The sequence below is a fragment of the Loxodonta africana genome, unplaced genomic scaffold, assembly GCF_030014295.1.
Source record: "Loxodonta africana isolate mLoxAfr1 unplaced genomic scaffold, mLoxAfr1.hap2 scaffold_29, whole genome shotgun sequence".
Taxonomy (NCBI): Eukaryota; Metazoa; Chordata; class Mammalia; order Proboscidea; family Elephantidae; genus Loxodonta; species Loxodonta africana.
In genome coordinates, this window is record NW_026975011.1 from 455,117 (window position 1) to 477,612 (window position 22,496).

The 22,496-nt window shown below is 42.1% G+C and overlaps 1 long non-coding RNA gene across 1 annotated transcript in view; it reads right to left on the reverse strand.

The window, feature by feature from the left end:
* Nucleotides 1-20,476, reverse strand: part of LOC135229365 (uncharacterized) — a 170,209-nt gene extending 149,733 nt beyond the window's left edge. Inside the window, exon 1 of the long non-coding RNA XR_010320147.1 lies at nucleotides 18,086-20,476. This is a non-coding gene — a long non-coding RNA (uncharacterized LOC135229365). The remainder of the gene's footprint in view (nucleotides 1-18,085) is intronic.
* Nucleotides 20,477-22,496: the final 2,020 nt, after the last annotated feature.

The window sequence follows — 22,496 nt, forward strand, 5'->3', positions numbered from 1 at the left end:
AGCACATGAAAAGAAGCGTAACCTCATTAGTCATCAGGGAAATGCAAATCTAAACTAAAGTGTACTATGATTTCAAAACCAGTAAGATGGTTAAACTCAACAGGATGGACAACAAGTGTCGGCGGGGATGTGGAGAAGCTGGAACATCGCTGGTGGAAGTGCAAAACGATCCAATTGTTTTGGAAAATGTTTTGGGAATTCTGCAGAAAGTTAAACATAGAATTACCGTACAACATAGCAATTGCACTCCTAGGCCTGTACCCAGGAGAATCAAAAGCATGTTCACACACAAACTTACACAGAATATTCATAGTAGTGTTATCCATAACAGCCAAAATATGGAGAGAACCCAAATGTTATGAACTGATAGACACACTGTGGTATATTCATAGACTGGAATATTACTCAGCCACAAAAAGACATCAAGTACTGATACATGCCACAATATGGACGAACCTCGAGAACATTACCCTAAATGAAAGAAGCCAAACACAAATGACCACATTGCATATGATTCCATTTACATGAAATGTTCAGAACAGACAAACCAACACAGACAGAAAGTAGATTAGTGGTTGCTACGACTTGGAGGAAAGGAGTAATGTGGGTGACTTTATTGACAAGGGCCTTTATTTACCGGGTACTGAAAATATTCTGAAGCTAGACAGTGGTGACTGTTGTGCCAAGTCTGCCCATATACTAAAGCCACGGTATTGTGCACATTTTCAAAGGCAGTGTTACAGCATGTGAATTGCATCTCAATAGAAATATTTGTGATTCCTAAAAGACTATCTTTTCAATTAATATATAGAACCTATAAATCAGTAGGGAAAAAACAATCCATTTTAAAATGTCTCCCTCCAAAGCAATGTGAAGGGAGTACATTCGATCTGTACATATGATTTTTTTATCTCTTCATTATTCAAGTTCTATTCTCATTTTATGTAACTATAAATTATACAAATAATCGCCTTCCATTTTCTTTATCCCTGTTTTCACTATTTAACTAAATAAAGACAGCAACACAGTGTTTTTTATAAAAACCCACCCACATTCACTCAAATCCTTTTTTAGCACTTCTTAGGTGTCAGGTGCCAGGATACTCTGACAAACACAACAGACAAGTTCCTGCCTGCATGGGCCTTCTGTTTTTGTGGACCAGGCAGATGATAAACCAGCCAACCAGCTCTTAATGTAACCTAACATTAGGGAGGGAAATGTGTAATTTTGGTGTTATCTCAAGCCATATCTCTCTCACAAAGATTTCTCTCTTTCCTCTGAACCTAGTGAAAAGTAAACACTTCAAAGAAACTCTGTGGGGTCAATAAATGTGAAAAAGCCATTTCATTTCAGTTTTGTTTTGATGCTTTCATCTCCTACCCTGTCATTATTTTTTTATAAAACGATTATGGAACTGACATCAAACTCCCACCACCCGCCTGAAAAAAAAACCAAACCCTTAGCCATCGAGTCAATTCTAACTCAGAGACCCTATAGGACAGAGTAGAACTGCCCCATTGGGTTTCCAAGGAGCAGCTGGTGTTAGGACACAATTCCCGCTTATAAGAATCTGAAAGCTGTTCACTGTGGGTGTGTGAGGGACTCAGTAACACTTGCAGAGATTTCCACATGGGTGGGGTGCTCTAGTGTGATCATCGGGGGGAATGGACCCCATGTGCACTTTGCATCCTTCTGCAGATTATGACACAACAAACATTCCCTCTTCATCGTCCTGCATCTTGTAAGCGAACAGAGAGAATTGTTAGGCAGGACCCATTAAAAATGTGCGGCAAGAAATTTTATTGTAACATTAAATTCAAAATAAAATATTCCTTCATTTTTCTTCCTTCCCTACCTCATTTCAAGGAGATAGCTGGACTCACAGTGTTGAAGCCCTGAAACATGAAGACTCTGAAAAGTCTGTGGTAAAAGTCTCAGCTCACTGGGGTGATCACACTGAGTGAACTGGAGCCCAGGGAAGAGTGGCAGTCATAGAGTAGAGTCCTAGACATTGGGAAGGGGTAGGACATCCTTCTTGATACTCCCCTGGAGCAGGTTACAGCACCTCAAAGGCTGATGCAGGCACATAAGTAGACAAATCCTGTTATGCTGTTGACAGCCCCAACAAGGTTCTCATGATCTAGCTGAGAATGGAAACAGCAGAACGAATGCTTCTAGAGAGATCACCCACATAGGCTGAGGCAATGGGTGTGTTGAAGGTCTTCTCCAAGCACTGGCCCTTCTGGGAATTACTGCATATCTGGATGAGGGAGTACCCTAAAAGTAAGTGAGGTTAAAAACTCCCCTCAATTTTGTAAGCAGGTAGTTCTGAGCCTCAATTCATTTTCTTTTTTAAAAAATCATGCTTTTTTTCATACATGATTTTGTGCAGACTCACACTTACAATTCGTTATTACTCATTCATGCATTAAGTCAACAAAGATTTCCTGTATAAACAGCTACATATCAGACCCTAGGCCAGATGCTCTCGGTGATGAAATGACTCAGAGAAGTTACCTCACTGCCTGGTGAGAGAAACGGCCAAGTTAACAGGTGTATCAGTCACGTATTGCTGTGTAACAAATGACTCCAAAATGTAGTGTCTTAAAAAAACAAGCATTTACTAAGCTCACAATTTTTCAGGTTGTCAATTTGGGGTTCTTCTGATCTGGGCAGCCACAGTGGCTCGCAGCAGGGCTTACTCATGTGTCTATAATTTGCTTCCAGGTCACCTGCGAGCCAGTTTGCCTAAAATCAACTCAGTGAAACCGCTGGATCCTCTTTCCAATGGTCCCTCATCATTCAGCAGGCTGGCCTGGGGTCATTCCCACAGGTTCTCAGGGTTTAAGAGCAACAAAAGGGCAAGACTCAATGCAAAATCTTTTCAATTCTCTCCTTGTATCATCTCTGCTACTATCTCAATGGCTGAAGCAACCATAAGGTCGGCCTTCAACTAACAGGTAGAAGAAGACTCCTGCTGCTAATGAAAGCTGCTCCGGAGCCTCATAGAAGGCATGGGCACAGGGAGAGGAAGAATGTGTAGTAAATGCAATTGTGTTTTATGCTGTGGTAAAGGGTTTCCTGGGTACAATGGAGTACAGAGCAAGAAGTGGACTCATCTACCAGGAGAAGATTCAGGGAAGACTACAACCAGGAAGTGATGCCTGAACCGAGTTGGGAATATGACTGAATAGTTAAGGGGTGAAAAAAGGCCGAGCATCCAGGAAGCCCAAAGTATTTTCCAGAGGCTTCAGTAAAAGGGGAGAGATGGCTTGATGAGAAAAGTCTGAGGAAACAGGCTGAAAACACTGGGGCATTTGTTATATTTGTGAACAGTCACAGATTATCTTGTGTTCTATTGTTTCCCTACCATTCCTGCCTCTTCTGTCTTTTGGGGTCACACAAAACAAGCCCCTACCATCTCCATGTTGAAACTTTTATTTTCCTTGGAGAAGTCTGCTCCTTCCTCATCACCACCCCAACCTTCTTAATTTCTTCTTCAAATGGTCTCCCCATTTGCTGGTTTCTCTTCTAAATGGCCTCCTAAACAAAAGCAGAGTCTGTCATGGGATTTCCCCAAGTCAACTCCCAAACTTCCCATTCTGGCTGACCACAAAACTCCTGAGTCTTAGGGCTTTTTGGTAAGTCATAAGCCTCATCTGTTCCAATGGGGTCAGTTTTCTTCACCTTCACACTTCAGTAGGGAGAGTAGGCCAGCAGACAGGAAGGGAAAGAACATCACCTAGTCAGAGAGCAGAGCCTGTGTGAAGACTCAGAGGCTAAGGAGACCTAAGAGGGGCTCAGAATGGATATTTTATGACCAGAGCTGGACAGACATGATTCCAACAGAGCCAACTGAGAGGATTGGGAGAAAGCAGCTGCCCATTATACCGTTACCATTCCCCCCTTTTTTTTTTTTATTTTATTCCCTGTGCTCTCTTTACCCACCAAGGGATAGTAACCCCTTACAGGGCACGGAAAAGTTTCAATTAATTTTTGGTATCTATTTTTTTTTTTTTAATCTCCTTCTTCCCACTTTGGTACTAGCACTTCTCAAGTGCCTACCTGACAGTTTCATGTTTTTCTGGTTGCCGTGTTTAGCTTCATACTGGGCCCATGGAATTCAGCAGTGTCAGCAATGATGTCACACAGGATTACGGAAGCCTTGGTGCTAACTCAGATCTCAGCTGCTTTTTTTTTTTTTTTTTTTTTTTAAATTTTTATTAAGCTTCAAGTGAACATTTACCATTCCAATCAGTCTGTCACATGTAGGTTTACATACATCTTACTCCCTTCTCCCACTTGCTCTCCCCCTATTGAGTCAGCCCTTACAGTCTCTCGTTTCGTGCCAATTTTACCTTCTTCCATCTCTCTCTATCTTCCCATCCCCCCTCCAGTCAAGAGTTGCCAACACACTCTCCCGTGTCCACCTGATTTAATTAGCTCGCTCTTCATCAGTATCTCTCTCCCCCCCACTGACCAGTCCTTTTCATGCCTGATGATTTGTCTTCGGGGTTGGTTCCTGTCCTGTGCCATCAGAAGTTCTGGGGAGCATTGTCTCTGGGATTCCTCTAGTCGCAATCATACCATTAGGTGTGGTCTTTTAATGAGAATTTGGGGTCTGTATCCCATTGGTCTCCTGCTCCCTCAGGAGTTGTCTCTTGTGCTCCCTGACAGGGCAGACATCGATTGTGGCCGGGCACCAACTTGTTCTTCTGGTCTCAGGATATTGTAGGTCTCTGGTTCAAGTGGCCCTTTCTGTCTCTTGGGTTCTTAGTTGTCGTGTGACCTTGGTGTTCTTCCTTTGCCTTTGCTCCCGGTGGGTTGAGACCAATTAATGTATTTTAGATGGCTGCTTGTTGGCATTTAGGACCCCAGGTGCCACAATTCAAAGTGGGATGCAGAGTGTTTTCATAATAGAATTATTTTGCCCATTGATTTAGAAGTCCTCTCAAACCAAGTTCCCCAGACCCCAGCCCCTGCTTCGCTATCCTTTGAAGCTTTCATTTTATCTCGGAAACCTCTTTACTTTTAATCCTGTCCAATTAGGCTGACCTTCCTTGTTTTGAGTGTTGTCTTTCCCTTCACCCAAAGCAGTTCCCATCTACAGATTGATCAATAAAAAGCCCTCTCCCTCCCTCCCTCCCTCCCTCCCCCCTTTGTAACCACAAAAGTATGTGTTCTTTTCCATTTTTTCTATTCCTCAAGATCTTATAATAGTGGTCTTATACAATATTTGTCCTTTTGCAACTGACTCATTTCGCTCAGCATAATGCCTTCCAGATTCCTCCATGTTATGAAATGTTTCAGAGATTCGTCACTGTTCTTTATCGATGCGTAGTATTCCATTGTGTGAATATACCACAATTTATTTACCCATTCGTCCGTTGATGGACATCTTGGTTGCTTCCAGCTTTTTGCTATTGTAAACAGAGCTGCAATAAACATGGGTGTGCATATATCTGTTTGTGTGAAGGGTCTTGTATTTTTAGGGTATATTCCGAGGAGTGGGATTTCTGGTTTGTATGGTAGTTCTATTTCTAACTGTTTAAGATAACGCCAGATGGATTTCCACAGTGGTTGTACCATTTTACAATCCCACCAGCAGTGTATGAGAGTTCCAGTCTCTCCGCAGCCTCTCCAACATTTATTATTTTGTGATTTTTGAATTAATGCCAGTCTAGTTGGTGTCAGATGGAATCTCATCGTAGTTTTAATTTGCATTTCTCTAATGACTAATGATCGAGAGCATTTTCTCATGTATCTGTTGGCTGCCTGAATATCTTCTTTAGTGAAATGTGTGTTCATATCCTTTGCCCACTTCTTGATTGGGTTGTTTGTCTTTTTGTGGTTGAGTTTTGACAGAATCATGTAGATTTTAGAGATCAGGCGCTGGTCTGAGATGTCATAGCTGAATATTCTTTCCCAGTCTGTAGGTGGTCTTTTTACTCTTTTGGTGAAGTCTTTAGATGAGCATAGGTGTTTGATTTTTAGGAGCTCCCAGTTATCGGGTTTCTCTTCATCATTTTTGGTAATGTTTTGTATTCTGTTTATGCCCTGTATTAGGGCTCCTAGGGTAGATCCTATTTTTTCTTCCAAGATTTTTATCGTTTTAGTCTTTATGTTTAGGTCTTTGATCCACTTGGAGTTAGTTTTTGTGCATGGTGTGAGGTATGGGTCCTGTTTCATTCTTTTGCAAATGGATATCCAGGTATGCCAGCACCATTTGTTAAAAAGACTATTATTTCCCCAATTGACTGACACTGGTCCTTTGTCAAATATCAGCTGCTCATACGTGGATGGATTTATATCTGGATTCTCAATTCTGTTCCATTGGTCTATGTGCCTGTTGTTGTACCAGTACCAGGCTGTTTCGACTACTGTAGCTATATAATAGGTTCTGAAATCAGGTAGGGTGAGGCCTCCCACTTTCTTCTTCTTTTTCAGTAATGTTTTGCTTATCCGGGGATTCTTTCCTTTCCATATGAAATTAGTGATTTGTTTCTCTATTCCCTTAAAGTATGACATTGGTATTTGGATTGGAAGTGCGTTGTATGTATAAATGGCTTTTGGTAGAACAGACATTTTTACTATGTTGAGTCTTCCTATCCATGAGCAGGGTATGTTTTTCCATTTAAGCGTGTCCTTTTGAATTTCTTGTAGCAGAGTTTTATAGTTTTCTTTGTATAGGTCTTTTACTTCCTTGGTAAGATTTATTCCTAAGTATTTTATCTTCTTGGGGGCTACTGTGAATGGTATTGATTTGGTTATTTCCTCTTCGGTGTTCTTTTTGTTGATGTAGAGGAATCCAAGTGATTTTTGTATGTTTATTTTATATCCTGAGACTCTTCCAAACTCTTCTATTAGTTTCAGTAGTTTTCTGGAGGATTTCTTAGGGTTTTCCATGTATACGATCATGTCATCTGCAAATAGTGATAGCTTTACTTCCTCCTTACCAATCTGAATACCCTTTATTTCTTTGTCTAGCCTAATTGCCCTGGCTAGGACTTCAAGTACGATGTTGAATAAGAGCGGTGATAAAGGGCATCCTTGTCTGGTTCCTGTTCTCAAGGGAAATGCTTTCAGGTTCTCTCCATTTAGAGTGATATTGGCCGTTGGCTTTGCATATATGCCCTTTATTATGTTGAGGAATTTTCCTTCAATTCCTATTTTGGTGAGAGTTTTTATCATAAATGGGTGTTGGACTTTGTCAAATGCCTTTTCTGCATCAATTGATAAGATCATGTGGTTTTTGTCTTTTGTTTTATTTATGTGATGGATTACATTAATGGTTTTTCTGATATTAAACCAGCCTTGCATACCTGGTATAAATCCCATTTGATCAGGGTGAATTATTTTTTTCATGTGTTGTTGGATTCTATTGGCTAGAATTTTATTAAGGATTTTTGCATCTATGTTCATGAGGGATATAGGTCTAAAATTTTCTTTTTTTGTAATGTCTTTACCTGGTTTTGGTATCAGGGAGATGGTGGCTTCATAGAATGAGTTGGGTAGTATTCCGTCTTTTTCTATACTTTGAAATACCTTCAATAGTAATGGTGTTAAGTCTTCTCTGAAGGTTTGGTAGAACTCTGCAGTGAAGCCATCTGGGCCAGGACTTTTTTTTGTTGGGAGTTTTTTGATTACCATTTCAATCTCTTTTTTTGTAATGGGTCTATTTAGTTGTTCTACTTCTGTATGTGTTAGTTTAGGTAAGTAGTGTTGTTCCAAGAATTTATCCATTTCTTCTAGGTTTTCAAATTTGTTAGAGTACAATTTTATGTAGTAATCTGATATGATTCTTTTGATTTCATTTGGTTCTGTTGTGATGTGGTCCTTCTCGTTTCTTATTCGGGTTATTTGTTTCCTTTCCTGTTTTTCTTTAGTCAGTCTAGCCAATGGTTTATCAATTTTGTTAATTTTTTCAAAGAACCAGCTTTTGGCTTTGTTAATTCTTTCAATTGTTTTTCTGTTCTCTAATTCATTTAGTTCAGCTCTAATTTTTATTATTTGTTTTCTTCGGGTGCCTGATGGATTCTTTTGTTGCTCACTTTCTATTTGCTCAAGTTGTCGGGACAGTTCTCTGATTTTGGCTCTTTCTTCTTTTTGTATGTGTGCATTTATCGATATAAATTGGCCTCTGAGCACTGCTTTTGCTGTGTCCCAGAGGTTTTGATAGGAAGTATTTTCATTCTCGTTGCTTTCTAAGAATTTCCTTATTCCCTCCTTGATGTCTTCTATAACCCAGTCTTTTTTCAGGAGGGTATTGTTCATTTTCCAAGTATTTGATTTCTTTTCCCTAGTTTTTCTGTTATTGATTTCTAGCTTCATTGCCTTGTGGTCTGAGAAGATGCTTTGTAATATTTCGATGTTTTGGATTCTGCAAAGATTTGTTTTATGCCCTAATATGTGGTCTATTCTAGAGAATGTTCCATGTGCGCTAGAAAAAAAAGTATATTTTGCAGCAGTTGGGTGGAGAGTTCTGTATAAGTCAATGAGGTCAAGTTGGTTGATTGTTGTAAGTAGGTCTTCCGTGTCTCTATTGAGCTTCTTACTGGATGTCCTGTCCTTCTCCGAAAGTGGTGTGTTGAAGTCTCCTACTATATATGTGGAGGTGTCTATCTCACTTTTCAATTCTGTTAAAATTTGATTTATGTATCTTGCAGCCCTGTCATTAGGTGCGTAAATATTTAGTATGGTTATGTCTTCCTGATCAATTGTCCCTTTTATCATTATATAGTGTCCTTCTTTATCCTTTGTGGCGGATTTAAGTCTAAAGTCTATTTTGTCAGAAATTAATATTGCTACTCCTCTTCTTTTTTGCTTATTGTTTGCTTGATATACTTTTTTCCATCCTTTGAGTTTTAGTTTGTTTGTGTCTCTAAGTCTAAGGTGTGTCTCTTGTAGGCAGCATATAGATGGATCGTGTTTTTTTATCCAGTCCGTGACTCTCTGTCTCTTTATTGGTGCATTTAGTCCATTTACATTCAGCGTAATTATAGATAAGTAAGTTTTTAGTGCTGTCATTTTGATGCCTTTTTATGTGTGTTGTTGGCCATTTCATTTTTCCACATGCTTTTTTGTGCTGAGACGTTTTTCTTAGTAGCTTGTGAGATCCTCATTTTCATAATGTTTAACTTTGTGTTTATTGAGTCGTTACGTTTTTCTTGGCTTTTTTCTTGAGTTATGGAATTGATATTCCTTTTTGTGGTTACCTTTTTATTTACCCCTATTTTTCTAAGTAAAACCCTAACTTGTATCCTTCTATTTCGCCTTGTATCACTCTCCATCTGGCAGTTCAATGCCTCCTATATTTAGTCCCTCTTTTTGATTATTTTGATCGTTTAGCTATTGATTTCCATGATTTCCTGTTGTATGTATTATTTTGTTTATTTATTTATTTTTTAGAATTAGTCTTAATTTGTTTGTTTTTGTGCTTTCCCTGTTTGAGTTGCGTTGATATCAGGACGTTCTGTTTTGTGTCCTTGTATTGTGCTGGTACCTGATATTATTGGTCATCAGGCCAAACAATCTCCTTTAGCATTTCTTGCAGTCTTGGTTTAGTTTTTGCAAATTCTCTAAACTTGTGTTTATCTGTAAATATCTTAATTTCTCCTTCATATTTCAGAGAGAGTTTTGCTGGATATATGATCCTTGGTTGGCAGTTTTTCTCGTTTAGTGCTCTGTATATGTCGTCCCATTCCCTTCTTGCCTGCATGGTTTCTGCTGAGTAGTCTGAACTTATTCTTATTGATTCTCCCTTGAAGGAAACCTTTCTTTTCTCCCTGGCTGCTTTTAAAATTTTCTGTTTGTCTTTGGTTTTGGCAAGTTTGATGATGATATGTCTTGGTGTTTTTCTTTTTGGATCAATCTTAAATGGGGTTCGATGAGCATCTTGGATAGATATCCTTTCTTCTTTCATGATGTCAGGGAAGTTTTGTGTCAGGAGTTCTTCAACTATTTTCTCTGTGTTTTCTGTCCCCCCTCCCTGTTCTGGGACTCCAATCACTCGCAAGTTATCCTTCTTGATAGAGTCCCACATGATTCTTAGGGTTTCTTCATTTTTTTTAATTCTTTTATCTGATTTTTTTCCAGCTATGTTGGTGTTGTTTCCCTGGTCCTCCAGAAGTCCCAGTCTACATTCTAATTGCTCGAGTCTGCTCCTCTGACTTTCTATTGCGTTGTCAAATTCTGTAATTTTATTGTTAATCTTTTGGATTTCTACATGCTGTCTCTCTATGGATTCTTGCAACTTGTTAATTTTTCCACTATGTTCTTGAATAATCTTTTTGAGTTCTTCAACAGTTTTATCAGTGTGTTCCTTGGCTTTTTCTGCAGTTATCCTAATTTCATTCGTGATATCTTTAAGCATTTTGTAAATTAGTTTTTTATATTCTGTATCTGATAATTCCAGGATTGTATCTTCATTTGGGAAAGATTTTGATTCTTTTGTTTGGGGGGTTGGAGAAGCTGTCATGGTCTGTTTCTTTATGTGGTTTGATATGGACTGCTGTCTCCGAGCCATCACTGGGAAACTAGATTTTCCCAGTAGTCAGCTAAAAAAAAATGCAGTCAGATCCCTATCTGAATTCTCTCTCTGGCTCCGGGTATTCGGATGTTAATGGGGTCGCCTGGGGAGGGTGGGGGAGGGATCTGAGAGCTAGGAGTGTAGCACCACAGAATATAGAGCTGAACACCACGTTCACGCTCCGCCCCCGTTTGCCAAAATCCGGGCTGGACGGGTCCCTGGCTAGGACACTGCTTTCCTTGCTCGAAAACCAGTCCCTTCCTCCTGGGGACTTCCTCCGGTGCGCGGCACCGCTCGTGGGCACTGGGTGGGCGTTTCCCGCACGAACGGGTGGGCCCGCCCCCAGGGTCTATTCAGGCGATTATAATTAGATCCCGCGGTCACGCCCCGCCTGTGCGCGCGCCCAAATCCCAGCGGGATGACTTCCGGGTTGAGACGCTGCTTTCCCTGTTCGGGAACCAGTCACTTCCTCCCCGGGACTTCTCCTTCCGGAGCGCCACACCTCTCGCGCGAACTGGGTTGCGTCACCTGCACGGCCAGGTGGGCCCGCCCCCTGGGTCAATTCAGGGCAATAAAAATGGACTCCGTGCTCACGCCCCGCTCGTGCGCGCGCCCAAGCCCCAGCAGGACGGAACCCCGTCTGGGACGCTAGTTTCTGCGCTTCGGGACCAATCAGTTCCTCCGCACGGCCAGGTGGGCCCGCCCCCTGGGTCAATTCAGGGCAATAAAAATGGACTCCGCGCTCACGGCCCGCTCGTGCGCGCGCCCAAGCCCCAGCAGGGCGGCACTTTGTCTGGGATGCTACTTTCTGCGCTTTGGGACCAATCAGTTCCTCCCGGGGACTTCTCCTTCCAGTGTGCCGCACCTCTCGCGCAAACTGGGAGGGCGTCACTCGCACGACCAGGTGTTCCCGCCCTCTGGGTCAATTCAGGGTAATAAAAATGGACCCCGCGCTCATGCCCCGCCCGCGCTCGCGCGCGCGTGCCCAGATCGCAGCGGAATGGCTCCCCGTCTGGGATGCTGCTTTCCCTGTTTTGAGACCAGACACCTCCGGGGATTTCTCCCTCTGGTGTGCCGTGCCACACGCGCGGACTGGGTGCGCGTCCTCCCGCACGAACGCGTGGGCCCCGCCCTGGGGTCACTCCAGGGAAACACAGCTGACCCCCCCCCCGCGTGCGCCCCGTCGGCTTCTCGCCTAACTCCCGGCGGACAGCAGGGCACCCCAGCTGGGACGCTGTTCTCCCCCCTCTCAGATCAGTCACTGCCTCCCGGGTGTTTCTCCCTCCGGCTGCGCCCCTACGCCGCCCGCGCCAACCTGCTAGGCTTCCTCCCGGGATGGGTTCGGGGGGGAAGGGGTGGGCCCCCTTTCTGTGCCGTCTGCCCCCCTGGGCTCTGCCCCAGATCGAGCTCCGAAGGTCACCTGCCTGGTGCGCTGGCTCCTAGTTCTGAAAACAGTCGCTGTCTGCCCGTATTTGTTCGTCCTCCGTCTCTAAGTCTGTGCTTGTTGTTCAGAGTTCATAGATTCTTATGTATGTGATCGATTCCCTTGTTTTTCCGAGTCTTTGTTGCAAGAGGGATCCGCGGGAGCGTCCACCTAGTCCGCCATCTTGGCCCCCTCTCAGCTGCTTTTTGAAAAGGGTGTTGACCTCAGGTCTTGTGGGAGAGAAACCGTAGCTACTGAATCAAGGAAATTCAGGAGCAAGCCAGAGTCCCCAGGTTATCAAAGGTCATGCTGGGAGAAGGGATAAAGGTCCTTCAGAAGACCATTATGTTTGGACATCTTCACCCAAGCAGGATGAAACAGTGACACAAGAGGAAAAGGCCCTTCTCTAAGACTCTGGATAAAGGTGAGGAAAAATTGTCCCAGATTGCTGAGTGCTACAGAACAAAAGGTCTGACTTCCACCTGAAAAGAGAGCCATGGTAAGACAAGATGAAGGATTTGAGATGAATGGATAAGGTCATAAGGAAGATTCTCCTGAGAAAACACTTTCTGTCATTTAGTAGATAATTAACCAAAGTTTATTTTGTGAATAAGAAATGTAGGAATAAATGACGGATGAAATGAAAGAATTCAATTGTAAGTTTGAGAGCTTTCCAGAATAGGTGCAGACAAGGCACTCTATTGTTCTGGATCTGAACATGATGGAAGGGAAGGAAGCCAGTGGACAACTGGGGCAGAGAGTATAGGATGGTGGAAAGGGTGCGTAAGAAAAAGCATACTTAATTATTATATTTTCTAATGAGATGGAATTAATATACCATGTGAAGAACTAAGGAAATTTCTCAGGAGGTTCTGGGAGTGGTAGGTTGAAGAGCCCAGAACCCACATCATTGAGGGCAGAAGAAGGGCTGTATACTCCTCCCTAGATCCAAGAACTCCCCTTCCCCTCCTGTGTGTCTCCTGCCCACCTCTCTCAAGAGCCTAACAACCCCTAACCGCAAAGATGGCTACAGGATAGAATTTTTTATTTTCCTACTTTTCTTAACCTGAGCTTCATCTAGGATCAGTCATATATCACTCTTTTCAGGCCAGTTTTGTTGCCCTCCCCACTACTATTACCTCTGCTGTCCTCCTCCACCCAGTGCTGCCCTCCACTGGCCCGGCTTCCTGCTGCTTCCTGGTTTTCTGACTGACCTCTAACACCCTTTGAGAGATCCCCCACCCCATCTTCTGTCTGTCACTGAGGCTTACACTCTCCTCCCAAACTCCTTCTCTTTCTTCTTTAAATCGCCAATCCTTCCCTCATACTCAGAAAAATACTGACCCTTATGCTGACATATACAAGCCCCGCCCCCCCCACAGGAGGCATGGTTGTGATTTGGCTACTAAGGTTTGTGCCATCAGACTCTCAAATATGGACCTCTGTTTCTGCCTCACTCTGAAGGACATGGTAATGGGCTTCTGTTCAGAGAAAGGCAATTTTAATCTCCTGGTGTAGGCTAGTTAAGGGTACGAGGAGAAGTTTTAAATTATACAGAAAACTACAAATTACGTTGTCTCTTTAAGTATAATTCCTTCTATGAAAATCCTTCCCTTAAAAGAAGGATGAAAACAAGTTACAAAGAGGAGACCGATTCTCCTGTTTCAATGTTTACACTCTAAATTTACTAAAAAAAATAACTTTCATAGAAAACAGCTTTTAGAGAAACCAAGTATTATCATGAAGGTGTGGAGAATGAGGTAATTTCCATGTTCCACCTAGAGCAAATTCACTTCCATCCAACAAATACAAAAAAAAAAAAAAAATTTTGTTAATGTGGCGACCCTCTGTTTATATTACAAACTATCCTTGAAAAAACCTTTGGCTGCTAACTAAAAGGTTGGCAGTTGGAATCCACCAGCCGCTCCTTGGAAACCCTGTGGGGAGTTCTACTCTGTCCTACAGAGTTGCTATGAATTGGAATCTACTAAAAGAATACTGGAGTTTTTTTTTTTTTTTAATCAATGTATTATAATTTTTTGAAAAACTATAGACTTTTGCTATAAGATAGTACCACCACTGAAATTTTCTGGTGGAGACTTTATTGCCCAGAGTAAATTCCCTAAAGTATGGTCTGTGCCTGGGGAAGAAGAAAGAAACCATGGGGACTGTGGAGGTGGAGGATGGTGGTGATGGACAGGCCTCCAGGGACCCCTGAGACCAGAGACTTAGGTCACAGTTGAGAAACCAGAGCCCAGAGGGCTCATGTAAATTAACTCTCCATTATTGCAAGTCTCAACCCAAGAGGAAAGTGTCACTCAGGGTAGAATATGAGAACAAAAAGCCCAAGCTCCAAGCCCAGGAAGATTCCCCAAGTATCAGCGAGGTCTTTTTCATCAGCTTCTACTAGGCAGAATTCTTACTCAACAAATTACTCCAGAGAAGCAATAGGTCAAATATGAGTATTTTACCCAAGTGTGTAAGATCAATGGGTTAGCCATGGTCTGGCAGACCAGACCAAAATATCTCACACCCCTGTCGGCAACAGGACCCTGGTGTTGAAGCCGAGTTTTTGAAGAAAGTGAGTGCCATCAGGTCTGCTCTCAGTCTAGCCAACACTGAGTCCCTGGTCAGCATCCTGGAGTCCTGGCAAGAAGAGCCAGGCACCTCCAGGAGCATCTGAAGGAGGAGACAGGGGCTGAAGAGGCTACCACACCTACTGGTGCTGCTACTCATGTGGGAGACCTGGCTGCAGAGGGTGCAGGCATGGCCTCAAGATCAAAGGAGAAAGCACCTGAAGACGTGTTAGGACTCTCAGACTGAGAGAAGCAGGATGTCTGGACTGCAAAATATGCACCCTTCAGGGAAGAACTTCATTCAGGCTTCTTAAACCCACCTCACCTGGAAGATCCATCCTTTTAGCCTTGTGCCCCTTTCACGCCCCTTCTAGTACATGGAGAGATCCAGCCCTAGAGCACCAGGATGGAAGAAGCCCCAGGATAGCTGTCCAAAGACATGAGGTCCACTCAAAAGCTCCCCCCGCCAAGAAGAGAAGAGGACAAGACTCATCTGCAGATGAGGTCTCAGGGCCCTGAGAATGAGCACAATGTTTGTAAAAGAAAGAGAAATGGGATTTCAGTGGGACATGGAAGTCTGAGAAAGAGCCTCTGCAAAGATAGCTCTAAGGGAGGTGTGATTGTCAAGGTGGGCTCGTCACTGAGTTCTTTGTAGTACAAGGTACCAGACAGAAGCCAGACTCTGGGGGGAACCTGCCTGCCGGTGAGCAGTGGGCATAAAACCCTAAACCAGTGAGAATCAAATCCCTTCCCAGATCAGTGATGTTTACTTGGTCTTTCTCTTTTCTGTGGTCTAACCTGATCTGTCCTGAGATCAAGGAAGTGGAATAGAAAAGCCTGACTGAGATGAAACGAGCAAAGAGAAGACAAGGCCTACTAAATCTGGTGAAGACAGAACACAGATAACCAAAAGTGAGGATGGGAAGAAACAGATTGAGTTCCAAGTCCCATCCATAGTATCCCAGGGCCTGGGAATCTCTGGTAGTGCCAGAGGTGTGTACTCCCTGGGAGATGAGACCTCAAGTGTCAGAGGAAGCCCTATGGAGCAAAGAAGGGAACGCAGGGCCTCTAGGATGGGCACTTCCATACAGGCTGCCCGTGTGAATTTCTCAGAGTGACCATGACAGATTGAGAGGGACAGTTTGAGGCAAAGGAAAGTAAGTTTTCTGAAGAGGGGTGAATTCCACAGTCTCCTGATAATGAAACAGAAATCTTGTCCTGCTCAGAGGTACTGAGTAGGAGGGATTGTGAATTCCCATCCTGCACAGAGGCTGGCTGGGAAGTTCAACTGTCTAAAGACAATGTGGCCAAAATCTTCTTTATCTTTTAAACTTATATCTTTACCTTCCTGCAAATTCAATCCTGGATAAAAGCCTGGAATATACAAGTGTGGGTTTTTCAGGAGAGCAACAAGGGGAGAAGGAGATAGTGGCATACCAGAGAAAGAGAATAGTAGTCCAATGATCCCTGTGTTACTTAATGAATCACACAAGGTGTCCAGCATTCTTCCTTAACTATAGACATGTACATGCAGTAGATGTTTGAGCAATGACTGAATTAATCCTCACAGAATTCTTTTTGGCCATTACCAGGTATAGAGACCAGAAGAAGTCATTAGTTCCAAGAGCAAGCAATAATTCGCTGGTCTGAATTTTGTTCAGTTTCTGTGTTTGCCCTTCATAGATTGATAAAAGTTTCTGAATCTGGCATTGAAGACAGTGTTTTCTCTATTGTTATGGATTGAATAGTGTCCCCCAAAATGTGTGTCAACCTGGCCAGGCCATGATTCCCAGTATTGTGTGGTTGTCTTCCATTTTCTGATCTGATGTGATTACTTATGTGTTGTAAATTCTAACCTCTGTGATGTTAATGAGGCAGGATTAGAGGCAGTTATGTTAATGAGGGAGGACACAATCTACAGGATTAGGGTGAGTCTTGAGTCAGTCTCTTTTGAGATACAAAGAGAAAAATGAGCAGAAATGAGAGGGACCTCATACCACCAAGGAAGAAGTGCCTGGAGTGGAGCATGTCCTTTTGACCCAGTGTCCACGTGCTGAGAAGTTCCTAGACTAGGGGAAGATAGATGATAAGGACCTTCTCCCAGAGCCACAAAGAGAGAAAGCTTTCTCCTAGAGCTGGTGCCCTGACTTCAAACTTCTTGCTTCTTAAACTGTGAGAGAATAAGTTTCTGTTTGTTAAAGCCATCCACTTGTGGTATCTCTGCTATAGCCACACTAGATAACTAAAAGACATATATAAAACAATAGTCAAAAAAAAATGTTTTAAATACACACACACATGTATGATGTTATTAAACTTTAAAAGGTTTTACATTCTTATAACACATTTAACAATAGAGATTTGTATATACAAGTTATAATAAGAGCCATCCCCACATAAGTATATTGTACCTGCTCCCCCAAAGTGTCCAATGTGCAAAGATACATATGTACCCTTTTACAAGCTTCTTTTTTGCAGGGACACATGTAAATATGTTCGTTTGTTCGTTTTTATGGAAATTAGGTCACACTACCTATGCTTTTCTCCGAATCATTCTTCACTTGACAATTTCTCATGGTTCCTCTAAATCAGCAGACGTGGAAGGAGCACTATCTTTTTGGTTCTTCTGATTTTTAACTCCCACCACTTTTCTGTCAGTTTGTTGTACTGTGGTGGCTTTCATGTTGCTGCGGTGTTGGAAGCTACGCCACCGGTATTTCAAATACCATCAGGTTCACCTATGGTAGACAGGTTTGAGCGCAGCTCTGGATTTAGACAGGCTAGGAAAGAGGACCTAGTGATCTATTTCAAAAAAAATTGGCCAGTGAAACCTTATGAATAGTAGTGGAACACTGTCTGATTGAATGCCAGAGGATAACCCCTTAGGTTGGAAGGCACTCAAAATATGAGTGGGGAAGAGCTATCTCCTCAAAGTAGATCCCAGTTTAATGACGTTTCCTGATGGGCACAACTCATAATGAGAAGAAACTGATGCAAATATCCTTTAATAATCAGAATGTGGAATGAAGGAATTATGAATCTAGGGAAATTGGAAGTCTTCAAAAATGAAACGGAATGCATAAGGGTCAATATCCTAGGCATCAGCGAGCTGAAATAGCTTGGTTTTGGAAATTTTGACCCAGACAATGATACGTTCTACTATGTCAGGATTGAGATGTTGAAGAGAATGGCATCATATTCATTGATAAAAAGAACATTTCAAGATCTATCCTGAAGTACAACACTACCAGCGATAGGATAATATCCACAGGCCTACCAGGAAGACTAGTTAATAAGACTATTATTCAAATTTACGCACCAGCCATGAATGTGAAAGATGAAGAAGTTGAAGGTTTTTACCAAGTTCTGCAGTTTGAAATTGATCAAACATGATGTATTAATCAATCAAGATGTACTGATAATTACATAATTGGAATGCAAAGTTGAAAACAAAGCAGACAAATCAGCAGTTGGAAAATAAGGTATTGATGACAGAAATGACACTGAAGCTCACATGATAGAATTTGGCAAGACCAATGACTTATTCATTGCACATACCTTTCATCAGGAACATAAACAGTGACTATACTCATGAACCATTCCAGGTGGAATAGACAGGAATCAAATTTGTGGAAAGAGATGATGGAGAAGGTCAATATCATGAGTCAGAATCTGGCCAGGGGCTGACTGCAGAACAGCTGATCAGTTGCTCATATTCACATTCAAGTTGAAGCTGAAGAAAATGAAAACAAGTCCATGAGTCAAAGTATGCCCTTGAGTATATCAAACCTAAATTTAGAGACCATCTCAAGAATAGATTTGATGCACTGCACGCTAATGATAGAAGACCAGATTAGTTGTGGGATGATAGCAAGGACATCATATATGGAAAAAACAAAAAGTCATTAGAAAGACAGGAAAGAAAGAAAAGACCAAAGAGGATGTCACAAGAGACTCTGAATCTTGCTCTTGAACGTACAGTAGCTAAAGAGAATGGAAGGAATAATGAAGTAAAAGAGCTGAATAGAAGACTTGAAAGGGCAGCTGGAGAAGACAAAGTAAAGTATGATAATGTAATGTGCAAAGATCTGGAGTTAGAAAACCAAAAGGGAAGAAAACACCTGGCATTTCTCAATCTGAAAGCACTGGAGGAAATATTCAAGCCTCTAGTCGCAATACTGAAGGATTCTATGGGCAAAAATCGAACAACACAGGAAACATCAAAAGAAGATAAAATGAATACACAGACCATACCAAAAAGAATTGGTCGACGTTCAACCATTTCAGGAGGTAGCATAGGATCAAGAGCTGCTGGTACTGAAGGAACAACTCCAAGCTGCACTGAAGGCATTGGCAAAAAACATGGCTCCAGGAATTGATGGAGTACCAAATGAGATGTTTCAACACACAGACGCAGTGCTGGAGGCGCTCATTTGTCTATTCCAATATATTCGGAAGACAGCTACCTGACCAATTGACTGGAAGAGGTCTATACGTGTGCCCATTCCAAAGAGAGGTGGTCCAACACAATGCGGAAATTATTGAGCAATGTCATTAACATCACACACAAGAAAAATTTTGCTGAATACAATTTAAAAACAGTTGCGGCAGCACATAGACAGGGAACTACCAGAAATTCAAGCTGGATTCGGAGGAAGACATGGAACGTGGGATATCATTTCTGATGTCTGATGAATCTTGGCTGAAAGTAGAGAATATCAGTAAGATGTTTACCTATTTTTGTTTACTATGCAAGCACACTCAACTGTGTGGCTCATGAATATTATGGATAGCTTAGCAAAGAATGAGAATTCCAGAACACTTAACTGTATTCATGCGGAATATGTACATAGACCAAGAGGCAGTCATTTGAGTGGGACAAGGGGATGCTGTGTGGTTTAAAATCAGGAAGTTGTGTGTCATGGTGGTATCCTTTCACCATACTTCTCAATCTGTATGCTGAGCAAATAATCTGAGAAGCTGGTCTGTAAGAAGAAGAACATGGCATGAGTTTTGGAGAAAGATTCACTAACAACCTATGATATGCAGTTGATACGACCTTGCTTGCTGAAAGTAAAGAGGACTTGAAGCAGTTGCTGATGAAGAACAACCACTAAAGCCTTCAGTACGGATTAGACCTCAACATAAAGAAAACAAAAATTCTCACAACTGGACCGATAAGCAACACCATGATAAATAGAGAAAATACTGAACTCATCAAGCATTTCATTTAACTTGAATCCACAATCAATGCCCACAGAAGCAGCTGTCAAGAATTCAAACAATGTATTGCATTGGGCAAATCTGTTGCAAAAGATCTTCTTAAAGTGTTGAGAAGGAAAGATGTCACTTTGAGGACTAAGGTGTGACTGAGCAAAGCCATGATATTTTCTATGACCTCACTTGCTTGAGAAAGTTGGAGAATGAATAAGGAAAACCAAAGAAGAACTGATTCATTTAAAATACAGTGTTGGCAAAGAATACTGAATATACCATGGACTGCCAGAAAAATAAACAAATCCATCTTGGAAGAAGTACACCAAGAATTCACCTTAGAAGCAAGGATAGCGAGACTTCATCTCACGTACCTTGGACATATTTTCAGGAGGGACCAGTCCCAGGAGAGGCTCATCGTGCTTGGTAAAGCTGAGGGTCAGAAAAAAAGAGGAAGGCGCTCAACAACATGAACTGACACAATGGCTGCAAGAATGGGCTCAAACATAGCAATGATTGTGAGGCATCTAACAGCAACAACAACTAACATGTGTATGTATATATGCATATATTTATGTATATGTATGTGTGCGTGTGTGTGTGTATACCCATTGCTGTCAAGTCGGCTCCGACTCATAGTGACCCACAGGACAGAGGAGAACTATCCCACAGAGTTTTCAAGAACTGCCTGGTGGATTCAAACTGCTGACCTTTTCGTTAGCAGCTGTAGCTATTAACCACTACACAACCAGGGTTTCCATATATATATATATATATATATATATATATATATATACATGTACATATGTATATAAACACACACACATATATAAACACACACACACACACACACACACACACACACATATATATATATATATCCTCTTCACTAGTTTTGCTCCTCTAGAGATCCCAGGCTAAGACATTTGGTACCTACAGTGGTTCTAGAGGAACCAAATCTTAAGGATGAGTTTTCTGAATTGATCTCAAGTCTGGCTAGTCTTAAAGGCACTGTTGACAGTCTCCAGTAGTAAACAGGCTATTGCTAATCCATGGCGTGAGGTGGCAATAGAAATACACAAAATACCACTACACTGGATCAAATATTTGTGAGAGACAAGGCTCTAGCTGATCACATATTGGATACTTTTCTATAATTTTGTCAGAATGAGAATAATAAGGAAGCTGCTTGGTTGGTTTTGCTTTTGCTAGCCACACTGGTGAAAGAAAGAAATGGGCTCAAAGCTCAAACACCACATACAAGATCTGAAAGCTGCAGCTTGTGCCCAGAAAGAAAACCATATTTCTTATAGTAACAAGGCTAATGCTGCCAAAAATAAACTCAGATTCTTATCATAAGAGTGACTGAATTAAAGAGCCAGTTGAATATCCAGCCTCAAATGGTGTCTGAAGTTAAAGTGAGGGCACTGATTGGGAAGAAATGGGATCCTGAAACTTCAGATGAGGACATATGGGCAGATAGTCAGGAAGCGGGGGACAATGAACCTCCAATTTCTATTGAATCGCTCTTCCTAACAGAACCAGACCTCTTACTCCCATCTGAAGAAATTCTCTATCTTTGTCTGCTAAGCCACCCTTCCCAGTAAAACAATTATCCTTTCCACTTCCATCTGATGAGATTGCCCCAGCTGTGCCTGAAGTGTCTTGTTTGAGTTATCTCCTGGGGTGGTGTCTGGGGCATTGCCTGGGGCATCACCTTAGGCAGATGCCTTATAAGACACGGCTGAACATCCCACTGCCACTGCCCATTTTTGCTTCCAGACCTATACCTAGACTTCAGTCCCAACAAGCCCCAAAAGGTGAACTATGAAGTGTGACCCAGGAGAAGGTATGCTAAACTCCAAAAGAACTGCTTGATTTTTCCAATATATACATACAGAAACCAGGTGAATTGGTGTGGGAATGGCTATTATGGGTGTGGGATAATGGTGCAAGCAACATAAAGGTAGATTAGTATGAGTTTATTGATATAAGCCCAGAAGCATAGATTCTTCATTCAGTGTTTCAGCTTGAGAGGTTAGAAAAGGATCTAATGGTTTATTAGGTTGGTTCTCTGAAGCAAGGATTAAGTGGTGGCCTACAATAAATCAAGTGGAAATGGCAGATCTGCCATTGTATACTGTTGGAGAAGGTATCCAAAGGATGAGGGAAATTGGCATGTCAAAATGGATTTCTTAGGCTGAACCCACGGACCCGCACATGGAGTGCCCAGAGGACTCTCTTTTTACCGTAGCGGTGAGGTACAAATTTGGGAAGGGAGCCCCAGCATTATTGAAGACTTCTGTGGTTGCTATTTTATGTAAGTAAGAGTCCACAGTGAGAACTGCCCTAACTGAATTAAGACACCTAACTATAATGCAGTTGACTGGACCCCATGGTGGTAGCATCCAAGTGGCCGCACTCAATCAACAAACACAAGGTGGGTGTGGTTACCATAATGGACAGCAGAGTCAAAGCAGTAATCAGAATAGTCTGTTGCATGGATTTATGGCATTGCCTACTTAGTGATAGTGTCCCTGGAAGTGAAAGAGCTAGGAAATCTACATCTTCTTGAACCTAATGTCTTAGATATCTAGTGCTGCTATAACAGAAATATCACAAACGGATGACTTTAACAAAGAAAATTATTCCCTCACAGTCTAAGAGGCTATAAGTCCAAATTCAGGGTGCCAACTCCAGGTGAGGGCTTTTTCTCTCTGTCAGTCCTAGCAGAAGGGCTTTGTCACCAATCTTC